This window comes from Pinus tabuliformis, chromosome 1_1 (assembly GCF_031772625.1).
Source record: "Pinus tabuliformis cultivar Carrire ecotype Pingquan chromosome 1_1, CPIR1, whole genome shotgun sequence".
Classification (NCBI taxonomy): Eukaryota; Viridiplantae; Streptophyta; class Pinopsida; order Pinales; family Pinaceae; genus Pinus; species Pinus tabuliformis.
In genome coordinates this window covers 951,739,350-951,752,382 of record NC_142297.1, presented here as the reverse complement: position 1 = coordinate 951,752,382, position 13,033 = coordinate 951,739,350, and positions in this window count along the sequence as shown.

Sequence of the window (13,033 nt, the reverse complement as noted above, 5' to 3'; positions counted from 1 at the left end):
GTGAGATAAGATGATTCGAGATGCACACTACTATTAGGTCACAGGACACTTTGGCATAAAGAAGACAGACGTAGTATGACAGATGTATTTTTATTGGCCAAACCTTTAAAAGGATGTTGGAAAATATATCAAATCTTGCACTACTTATGTCATCACAAAGCCAACCATTAAGAATCAAGGCTTGGATACTCTTATTCCTACTCTTAGCAGACACTGGGAATCCATCTCCATGGACTATATGTTTGAACTTCCTTCTACCAAGCATGGTAACAACTGTGTACGTGGTCATTGACAGATTTTCTAAGATGGCCATATTGATGACTTACAACAAGAGAATCACAACAGAAGACACTGCCAAATTCTTCTTTGAACAAGTGTGGGTGTATTTTGGGATCCCACAAACCATTATCTCAAACTGGGATAGAAAGTTCTAGAGCGTATTATGATCGAGCCTCTGGTCTTTTTTAGACACTAAGCACACCAAGTCAACTACATTTCATCCTCATATTGATGGCCATGCATAAGTTGTCAACATGATGATAGTGCAGATACTACACAAGTACAACTCCAAGCATCCACGAACATGAGATGGGAGTATCCCCTATGTGTAACACAACTATAATAGAGCTCTCCATAGCTCCACTGGTGATAACCCCTTTCAAGTGGGCATGGGATTTCAACCATTATGTCCCATTGATGTTGTAATGCCTCTTGTGACTACAGAGACAGAATTTGCACATGTTTAGTCCGAAGTTGATAAATCCACCAGGTTTATCGAACGCATCCAACACATCCGCCAAAAGTTTCATGACATCTTGGATAAATCTAATTCCAAGTACAAACAACATAATGATCAACATATGGTGCCACATAAGTTTCAATTGGGTGACAATGTGTGGTTGCATTTGCAGAAGGAAAGGCTTATCAGAGCCCAATGAAAGCTTAAACCACTCCGATATGGGACTTATACCATCACTAAGGTCGTGGGTGACAATTCTTTTGAGCTCAAAATTCCCCATTCCTTGACCTGCACCCAATGTTCAATGTGGATCGTCTTTGGCCACACTTTCCACCACTGTTGGACACATCAGACATTGTTGAGTAGCTGACACCAACAAAGCTCAACCAAGATTGCATTGAACAGGTCAAGACTTATTGGATCATGGAAACATAGATTAAGAACACTCGCTAACATAAGATCCAACTATATCAAGTTGTCAAAGTTGGCTAGCTCCTGCACCAAGGCAAGTGGCTCACCAAGGACCAAGTTCAACAAAAGTTTCCCCATCTCATGGAAGAACTCAATGCAATTGGTACCATTGCTTCCTATGGGAGGAAGACTGATCCAGGTAGATATTGATGACCACTCGTCTATTCCACTTAGACACCCAACACTATTTCCTTTCAATCTCCTAATTTCTAGCACAATTTACTATTTTTGGTAGTTTTTTTAGGTCCTGAACTTTTGAAGCTGTTTTAAGGCCCTAAACGATGTTTTTTTGAAAAACGAGAAACCCTAGAACTTGCAATACATATTTGTAGTCGAAAGTGGTTTCCCTCGAATATATCTTTCTAACAAGGTATCGTACGCATCAAACAGAGATCATATGCCAAAGTTATGACCTCGGGAAGTTGATGTACCAACTAACCCCAACGGGGCCCAAAAACTTTTGGTGCTTCATCTCCTAGGTTTAGGTTTTTGGATGTTTTGGATTTTCCATTGTTTCTCAATAATAAAAAGGCCTTTGAGCCTCATTATAACACAGTATAGTAGGCATGTAACCGTCACATCTCTTCTCGGAGATATACCATCGCCCAAGCTAGTTTGTTTCTCTTATGTATGTAAACAGTTTTCAGTAGTTGTTATTTTATTAATTTAAATTTTGGTTCATTGTGTCTTTGTTTTTTGATTTGAATGTATATTTCATTTTGTTCCTACATAAATTTGGATAAGAATGAACTCAACAAAAGATTGCAATGTTCTTAGTTCCATTTATTTGTTGCCTTGTCAATGCTTGTTTATGTTGAAGCTAGTTGTGGTCTTGAATTAGTTTCACTCTCTCCTTTCATCTACAGGGTTCTATTTTAAAGTTTGTTGTTGCTTCAATATGTCAACTCTCCTAATTGATCATGCCCTTTACTTGATGGTTGCACTATCGTCAAACATCTAACATTCCTGCAAATTCTTGATGTTGAACTTGTTTGATCTATCCAAAGCCACCCTTACACTACCACACTTCTATATTTGATGGTGTGCACATGCAACATATAATGTTTCCAAAAAATTCAATGCCCTTGTAGCTTTCAAACACTTCAAAAGGGTTTGATTATACACATGGAAAAATGGACCTATGCAGTTGTTAACCAATGTGTGTAAGATTCACCCATCTATTATACTATGGTTGAAATACTTGCTTCAACACATGTTGACTATTGATTTTCTATTTGGTGATTCTTATTTTTCATACAGGATTATCATACCATAGCAATTCAAAATTGTTTCTTCTCACCTAGCATTAATTGGTCATCCAACCCCTGTGTTGCTCCCAATTTCTCACCAAATAGACAACCTCTCATCTTCCATGCAAGAACCACTGCTAAAAAAAAATGTTCATTATCCCAAATTCCTTCTCCATCATTCAAACACATATTTCTATTAGAGAATTGCACCTGTATATCTTAAATTATAAAGGGTCAAGGAAAGGCAAATACAACCCTTCGTCATTTCAAGAACCAACAAGGGTCTAGTAAGGTTTTTGGATTTGAGTTTATTGACATAAACTAGGGCAAGATATATATCACTTGATTTAATGATTCCACTGATACATTTTATGATCATATCCAAATTGTCATATCTACCTAATCTCCAAAGAAATTATCAAATAGACAAACAAACTACATAGCTAGTTAAATAATAATTAGGAGATTTTCTTACGTCCAACCTCCTTAGCATTCAAGATTACACAAGAGAAAGCATATCAATTTCCCAACTGCATTTCACCTTCAAATCAATTAACAAACTCATATATATATATATATATATATATATATATATATTTGTTGGCTCCATTTTTGACATTATTGGACTTGTCACTAATATGTCCCCTATAAATAGCAAATATGGATCATGGACTATAGAAGAAAAAAAAATCCCATGTAAAACATATATGGTTTTAGCATTGATGTCTCATTGTGGGGAGAACATTGCCATATACAAGACAAGGAAATAACTAATTTGTGTTCTTTAGGCAACCTACCTGTCCTTGCAATGAAGGGAGTCCATGTATCTAAGTTCAATGGAAAGAATATCGGGACTATCTTCATTATAATTAACCTAATTATTTAAGAAACACTTAGGCTAACATGATGGTTTGAGAAAGAGGGCTTACAGGCTTGCTTCCCATCATTGACTACAATATATACAAATGTTCCTAAATAGGTAAACAAAAAAAGAACAATGTGTACGTTACTAGCATGACCTCCCCTACAAAATATGGCTAAATTTTACTTAAGGCTACCATAACAAAAAAATGGGTAGACAACTTCTACTACCTTTCCTACAATTTGGTCATTGATGATGAGTAATGCAAGTCATCCAAGAAAACAACAATAGTTGGTATTGTCCCAAATGCAATCTTGATTTGCTCAATTATAATTATGGATCACTGTATTATTTTCTTGCCTTTTGTGATGCAACAACTAAGCTCGTGGGAATCTAAGTGAAATACTTTCATTTTCTTTCATATGAACTCGACTCCATCAAAGCAATAGTCTCCAAAGTTGAATGCAAGCAGCACCTTTCCACACTTTTTGTGAAGATGGAAATATTTAAAGAAAGAAAGCACTTAAAGGTCATAGCAACACATTTTCACACTTTCTATGAAGATGGAAACATTTAAATACACAAAGCATTTGATGGTTATCATCATGTCATCAAAACATTTAAATTTGAAGTTGGGAACAAGCTCTTATTTCACAAAATTAGTAAGTTTTATCAAGCATATAGGAATATGATTTGTTTTATTCCTTCCATTTTTAAAAGCCTTCAAATACATCTTGATGAAACTCACAAGTTCCACTAAACACAGAGGGATGTAAATATTTTCTCCCTCTATTTTTATAATATTTTCAAAGTTGTGTAAACCCTCTTACATTCCATACATTCTAGTAAATACTTCTTTTAACATCATACTTTTTCATGCTTAGTTTCTTATTTAGCCTATTAAAAAGATTCATATCTAATTCAATGTTGGATATATCCTTCACTTTCCATGAGTCCCTTTAACATGCTTCTAATACTTCTATGTTATTAAGATACCTAATAATACAAATAGTAAATTTTTGTGCACAAATTTTATTAAATAATGTGTTTTTAATATATATTGCATTGTTTAAAATGTGCGGATATTTACCTACATTTATTTTAGTCCATTTTTATGTGTATACTATTTATTTTAGTTGTTTTTTATCTAATGCTTAGAATCAATATCACTACTTTAATTTTATATATCATTTCACATTAATAACATATTCGAGAATATACATATTAAATGTGTGGTATAGATTTTAGACCTTTCACATTAAGAATTAATTTATTTTATAATATCAATTAATTTTTCTAAATTGATGTACTTATATACTTACTACTTTTCTCATCTTTGATGCTAATATAAGGAGCATTTAACTGTCATTTCTATATGTGTACTATATATAATCCCTATTATTACCTTTTTCACATCCAAGTGTAGTCTCCCCTTCTTGACTACTACTAGATATGCCTCTCCCCAATGAAAAAAGTGCCCTTGCATCTACTATTAGGAAAACAGATAATGCATAAATGCACACATGGATCATATATATCAAAGAAATAGAGATGCCATCAACAAGCAAAAGAGAGAATCCCAATATGCTACTCCAATTTCCCAAGCAAGCCCATCTACTTCTACCAACCATGTTTTTTCTAAAATGAAAATATTGGTGACCACTCGCCTATTCCACTTTGACACCCAACACTATTTCCTTTCAATCTCCTAATTTCTCGCACAATTTACTATTTTTGGTAGTTTTTTCAGGTCCTGAACTTTCGAAGCCGTCTTGAGGCCCTAAACAATGTTTTTTTTTTGAAAAACGAGCAACTCTAGAACTTACAATACATATTTGTAGTTGAAAGTGGTTTCCCTCGAATATATCTTTCTAACAAGGTATCGTACGCATCAAACAGAGATCATATGCCAAAGTTATGACCTCGGGAAGTTGATGTACCAACTAACCTCAACGGGGCCCAAAAACTTTTGGTGCTTCATCTCCTAGGGTTAGGTTTTTGGATGTTTTTGGTTTTCCATTGTTTCTCAATAATAAAAAGGCCTTTGAGCCTCATTATAACACAATTCAGTAGGCATGTAGCCGTCACATCTCTTCTCAGAGATATACCATCGCCCGAGCTCGTTTGTTTCTCTTATGTATGTAAACAGTTTTCAGCAGTTGCTATTTTATTAATTGAAATTTTGGTTCATTGTATCGTTGTATTTTGATTTGAATCTATATTTCATTTTGGTCCTACATAAATTTGGATAAGAATGAACTCAAGGAAAGATTGCAATGTTCTTAGTTCCATTTATTCGTTTCCTTGTCAATGCTTGTTTATGTTGAAGCTAGTTGTGGTCTTGAATTAGTTTCACTCTCTCCTTTCATCTGCAGGGTTCTATTTTAAATTTTGTTGTTGCTTCAATATGTCAACTCTCCTAATTGATCATGCCCTTGACTTGATGATTACACTATCGTCAGAAATCCAACATTCCTTCAAATTCTTGATGTTGAACTTGTTTGATCTATCCAAATCCACCATTATACTACCACACCTCTATATTTGATGGTGTGCACATGCAACATATAATGTTTCCAAAAAATTTAATGCCCTTGTAGCTTTCAAACACTTCAAAAGGGTTTGATTATACACATGGAAAAATGGACCTATGCAGTTGTTAACCAATGTGTGTAAGATTCACTCATCTATTATCCTATGGTTGAAATACTTGCTTCAGCACATGCTGACTATTGATTTGCTATTTGGTGATTCTTATTTTTCATACAGGATTACCATACCATATCAATTCAAAATTGTTTCTTCTCACCTAGCATTAATTGGTCATCCAACCCCTGTGTTGCTCCCAATTTCTCACCAAATAGACAACCTCTCATCTTCCATGCAAGAACCACTGCTAAAAAAAAATGTGCATTATCCCAAATTCCTTCTCCATTATTCAAACACATATTTCTATTAGAGAATTGCACCTGTATATCTTAAATTATAAAGGGTCAAGCAAAGGCAAATACAACCCTTCGTCATTTCAAGAACCAACAAGGGTCTAGTAAGGTTTTTGGATTTGAGTTTATTGACATAAACTAGGGCAAGATATATATCACTTGATTTAATGATTCCATGGATACATTTTATGATCATATCCAAATTGTCATATCTACCTAATCTCCAAAGAAATTATCAAATAGACAAACAAACTACATAGCCAGTGAAATAATAATTAGGAGATTTTCTTACATAAAACCTCTTTAGCATTCAAGATTACACAAGAGAAATCATACCAATTTCCCAACCGCATTTCACCTTCAAATCAAACAACAAACTCATATATTTGCTGGCTCCATTTTTGACATTATTGGAATTGTCACTAATATGTCCGCTATAAATAGCAAAGATGGATCATGGACTATAGAAGAAAAAAAAATCCCATGTAAAACATATATGGTTTTAGCATTGATGTCTCATTGTGGGAAGAACATTGCCATATAGAAGACAAGGAAATAACTAATTTGTGTTTTTTAGGCAACCTACCTATCCTTGCAATGAAGGGAGGCCATGTATCTAAGTTTAATGGAAAGACTATTGGGACTATCTTCATTCTAATTAACCTAATTATTAAAGAAACACTTAGGCTAACATGATGGTTTGAGAAAGAGGGCTTACACGCTTGCTTCCCATCATTGACTACAATATATACAAATGTTCCTATATAGGTAAACAAAAAAAGAACAATGTGTAAGTTACTAGCATGACCTCCCCTACAAAATATGGCTAAATTTTACTTAAGGCTACCATAACAAAAAAATGGGTAGACAACTTCTACTACCTTTCCTACCCTTTGGTCATCGATGATGAGTAATGCAAGTCATCCAAAAAAACAACAATAGTTGGTATTGCCCCAAATGCAATCTCGATTTTCTCAACTATAATTATGTATCACTATATTATTTTCTTGCCTTTTGTGATGCAACAACTGAGCTCGTGGGAATCTAAGTTAAATACTTTTATTTTCTTTCATATGAACTCGACTCCATCAAAGAAATAGTCTCCAAAGTTGAATGCAAGCAGCACATTTCCACACTTTTTGTGAAGATGGAAATATTTAAAGAAAGAAAGCACTTAAAGGTCATAGCAACACATTTTCACACTTTCTATGAAGATGGAAACATTTAAATACACAAATGTGAAGGTTATCATCATGTCATCAAAACATTTAAATTTGAAGTTGGGAACAAGCTCTTATTTCACAACATTAGTAAGTTTTATCAAGCATATAGGAATATGATTTGTTTTATTCCTTCCATTTTTAAAAGCCTTCAACTACATCTTGATGAAACTCACAAGTTCCACTAAACACAGAGGGATGTAAACATTTTTTCCCTCTATTTTTATAATATTTTCAAAGTTGTGTAAACCGTCTTACATTCCATACATTCTAGTAAATACTTCTTTTAACATCATACTTTTTCATGCTTAGTTTCTTATTTAGCCTATTAAAAAAATTCATATCCAATTCAATGTTGGATATATCCTTCACTTTCCATGAGTCCCTTTAACATGCTTCTAATACTTCTATGTTATTAAGATACCTAATAATACAAATAGTAAATTTTTGCACACAAATTTTATTAAATAATTTGTTTTTAATATATATTGCATTGTTTAAAATGTGCGGATAGGTACCTGCATTTATTTTAGTCCATTTTTATGCGTATACTATTTATTTTAGTTGTTTTTTATCTAATGCGTAGAATCAATATCACTACTTTAAATTTATATATTATTTCACATTACAAACATATTTGAGAATATACATATTAAATGTGTGGTATGGATTTTAGACCTTTCACATTAAGAATTAATTTATTTTACAATATCAAGTAATTTTGCTAAATTGATGTACTTATTTACTTACTACTTTTCTCATCTTTGATGCTATTATAAGGAGCATTTAACCGTCATTTCTATATGTGTACTATATAGCATCCCTATTATTACCTTTTTCACATCCAAGTGTAGTCGCCCCTTCTTGACTACTACTATATATGCCTCTTCCCAATGAAAAAAGTACCCTTGCATCCACTATTAAGAAAACAGATAATGCATAAATGCACACATGTATCATATATATCAAAGAAATAGAGATGCCATCAACAAGAAAAAGAGAGAATCCCAATATGCCGCTCCAATTTCCCAAGCAAGCCCATCTACTTCTACAAACCATGTTTTTTCTAAAATGAAAATATTGCTTCCCCCCCCGAGTGAAGCTATCACTTAACATGTTCATATCAACCATCTTTCATCATCAAACTACCATCCCACTTTGCAAACAAACTCTCACACAAACTACCAAAGTAGCACCCCTCGATCAATGGTTCATTATTTTATCAACAATAACATATCGCAAGACCACTGCCAATTCCATACATGATTGGAGATACTCCCATACATCCATGTATACACAATCTGTAATTAATAATATCTTAGACTTTAGTTCTACTTCTTTAATGGAAATCGTACTAGTTATTAATGCATTTTAGAAAAACATGGCCACCACAATTCCTTAGAGAATAACATGAATACTAACAAAAAACTGCATGTCCTAACAATCCTCACATGAGTTGAATAAAGGCTTATAACACATGTCAATCCCATATTGTAGGTCACCCATGCACATGGTGGACAATAAAAATACGAAAACAATATGATAAGCTTTCCCCAATACATTTCTCCAATTGTCAACTACTTCCCTCGTTGCATATAGGACTTGGACAATTTAATCATTTCACACAAGAGATCTGGCCAACACTTTTATGATTTCAATATCAATAGATCCCATGTTAAAGTTTCCAACCTCACCGATTGATGTTTCCCCATTGCTTCACCATTCACACTGTCATGCGGAAAGAGTCAATTTTGCAGACAAAACCGACCTCCCTAGAAGCGAAGGCTTTCTAGTGACAAACAAGACAATCAAGCACTATCTTTCCCTAAATATGCATTTAAAATACAAGCAACCAGGTGTTTAAAGCATACCTTTAGTCCAACGCTGTTTGTAGCAGCCAAGCCTCTCCGATCCAGATGAGCTCCACCTTCTCCTTGAAGCCTGCATTCACTAACAAGCAAACGATTACATAGCACCTGAATAACTCATATAATAAAACATATTCATCATAAAGACCAAGGAGTTTATGAAACAAATTATATATAACAACTTGTTGAGAAAAATGAACTTAATTGTATTAATTGGAAACAAAAGAAACCATTACAACCAGTGCCTTGGCGTTGTGCAGGTCCCTCCCAGGTTCCAGCAAGAGTTCTCCTTTACTTTGATCAGCTCACCCACTTCCAAATGAAGCTAAGAAAGGATTGGAATCTCTCCTCTCAAGCTCTATAAGGGAGTCCTAATTTCAGCAGCATCTACCCTTAGGAATGTTCAGCTTTCAACCTCCCCTCCCTCTGGCCCAATGCTTGTATTTATAATGCTTTGGAGGAAGTTAATCAGGTCCACCATCAATGGGATAAGCCCCTCTTTCAAAGGGATAGCTCCTCTCTTCATGGGATAAGTTCCTCTTTCTTTGGGATGCATGAACCATCTGGAGGCGATCAATCCACGTCAAACCATCTTCTAGAATGCTCTAGATTCGACCACAAGTAACTTTTTTGAAGTACAACTTGCGCCTTTTGACCTTTACAGGAGTACGCACCCACCCCTTTACAGACAGAGCATACAAGTACGCAGGTATTATGAACTTGAGGTGCGTACACGCAGGTAAGGGTAAGAGAAACTGCGTAACCAGAGTTATATTGACTTTTTAAAGACTTTCTCTCTTTCTTGGAGTTTGACATGAGGAGCAGAGGTATAAGACTTGCCAAGGAGGACAGTGTGACAGTTGATGGAGCCATACTGACTGCAAATAGTCATGGTGACAAATTTTAGTGTAACACACACTCAACTAATACAAATGCCCCTTGCACTTCTATAGATATGGATCACACCCAAACTGCATCTATAGAAACAAATTGCCAATAAACATCCTCTTTTGTAGCCACTATCCATAATGCATGCACATAACTCCAAAAAGTAAGAAGGTACTTGCACTCACCAAATTTCCACACAACAAATTAAATTCCATGGTCAATTATTGGGTTGTCACCAATCAATGAATATAACACAGAGGGATTATATGCTATGGCCTTACCCACATTCTTCCCCATAGGCATTTCCATGTTCATGCAATCATGATTTCAATAAATTCAAATGCAATACTATGTGTTGCACCTACTAAGATACCATGCCAATATATTTGGAAAGCACTTGAGGTTTCATTACTACTTGTACAATCTTGTAAGGTGACACTGCAATTAGGCAACCACTTTTGTATTTGTGAAGAAAACATTCAAGACAACTTCCCCAGAATAATCATTGTTCTTAACATCTATTTGGAACACTCCCCTAGTGACATGCTCATTTAGAAACTAATGCACTTTCGGGCATCTCTCTATGGAACAATATATTTTTGTCACAAGTCCAGGAATGAACTAACATATATGATTTCATAATTTCATTACCCAACTTTTTTGTAACACTCTCCTCCCACATCCACCCAAGTAACTATGCCAACCAGGGTAAACATGAGACGAGAGGCTACTATGGCCATATTCAACCTCCTATGTGACCTTAAGGAAGTGGAATCGATGAAGCATCACACACAGTCATCCAACATCATAAACAAAACCCTCAGGAGAAGGGTCAACCACTCTGACAACTTGTCCCTGGGTCCCACTACTGTTCTGGACATCTGAGGCCATGGTTTCTCTCATTATATGGGCAAGGGAGCGACCATAGACCTAAAGTCACTCTAGTAGGCCTGCATGCCAGCGACAATGGACCAAATTTGCTAGTTTTGTGCCAACAAACTCGGGATTTAAGCCATTTTTTAAGGCCCAAAGCCCAGGCCACTGCTTAGAATGGAATGAAAGCTTGAAATCAATAAAAGTACAGGGGAACAATGATGCAAAAGAAATAAGCTAAAAAAGACCTTAACCCAACCCCTACTAGCCATGACAGGAATTTTTTCAAGCATATCATCGACATGTAACCTACAGGTGTAAACAATAGAATTAAGTGTAGGGATCTCATACTTATCTGAGAATCGATATGAACCATTGTTCCCTCATGTCATTTGCTGCATATTCATCTATTAGGTCATAGACACATTATCCATTCATATACAAGTAAAAACATGTTGAGATCCATACATAGTTGTTTTCATAAAATGTGCATATAACCAGCATAATAGGAACATAAATACAATAAACATATCATCCATCAAAATCCATATGATACACCAATGAATTTACACATGAAAATCAATGGAATTAATTTCTCATTAATCAATTCAATGAACCAACCGGTGATGGGACTACCACATTCCAACCGACCATAGATTGGCTGAGCCAAGTCTCTCTTCAGCCAATCACCCCCGTGCCATATTCCAAGCATGAATGTGGGACTCATAGAACACATCAAAAACACCAATCAATGTGGATGCCACCAGAGTTCTTTGCCTAAACCGTGAGGAATTTGAGTGCTTCCTAGTCTCTCAGGATTCACCGTGCATCCATCATCCGATCCAAGGATCACTAGGCCCTACACCAAAACATACTCTCCGAGATTTACCGTGCACTACATCCCGGAATCACTAGGACCAGTGGAGAGAAAATCCACCTCTTGGCTTTATCGTATATCCCGCCATTCACCGGCAAGGATTCTTAGGCCCACCGAGGCACACAATTTGGCTTTACTGCAACCTACAATCTGGTTCAAGGGTTACTAAGCCAGTGGATTCTTGCATTTTTCAGTCTGGTTCAGGGACCACTACACCATGTGTTTGTCAATTCGGAGATCCACCCCACTTAGCTTCGAATCCAATCCGGTCATCCCACATAAACCGAATGAGAGAACCCATCTCATCAATGCTATCAGGAAATGGCAAGGCTAGGCTAAAAATATTATCACACCTACTAAAACCCACGCCATGGTAGAAACGAAACATATGCAATCCCATGCATGCCAAATCTAGCAAGGAAAATACACATGCAAGTCAATACATGCAATGACGCATGTTGTAGTTGCTTGATCCTGCCTTTCCCTGCTTGATCTTTACTTCGTCTTGCCTTCTTTTCCTTTCTTGTGCCAATTCCAAAGTGCTCCAAGAAAACTCTAAGTGTCCAAGAGTATGAGAGAGAGAGAGAGAGAGAGAATAATGAGAGAGCTCCAAAACTGAACTGATCAAGTCTTGCCCACTGATCCTCAAAATCCTTTTATTAATGAGGCCTCTGTTTTCTTCATTTTCCATTATTTTCCTTCAATTTCCTCCTCACATGCAACCTGTGACCTTTCACCTTCCTTTTCTCCTAATTTCCATTATTTTCATAAATAATTGTGCCAAAATACCTTTTTGCCTCTTTAATGCCTTAGCAATTGCCTTTGCCAATTTCCTTAGCCATAAACAACCAAATGAACACCCACTAGGATGTCCTACCAACAATTCATCTTAGAATATGTGTCCCGTCGTCCATGGTATTTATATATTTTTACATGGAATTTTCACCAGGGTTGTTACAAAACCCTCCCCCTTGGGGGAACATCGTCCTCGATGTTCAATGACACATATAACCAACAAGATTGTCGAAAACAAAACATACTGC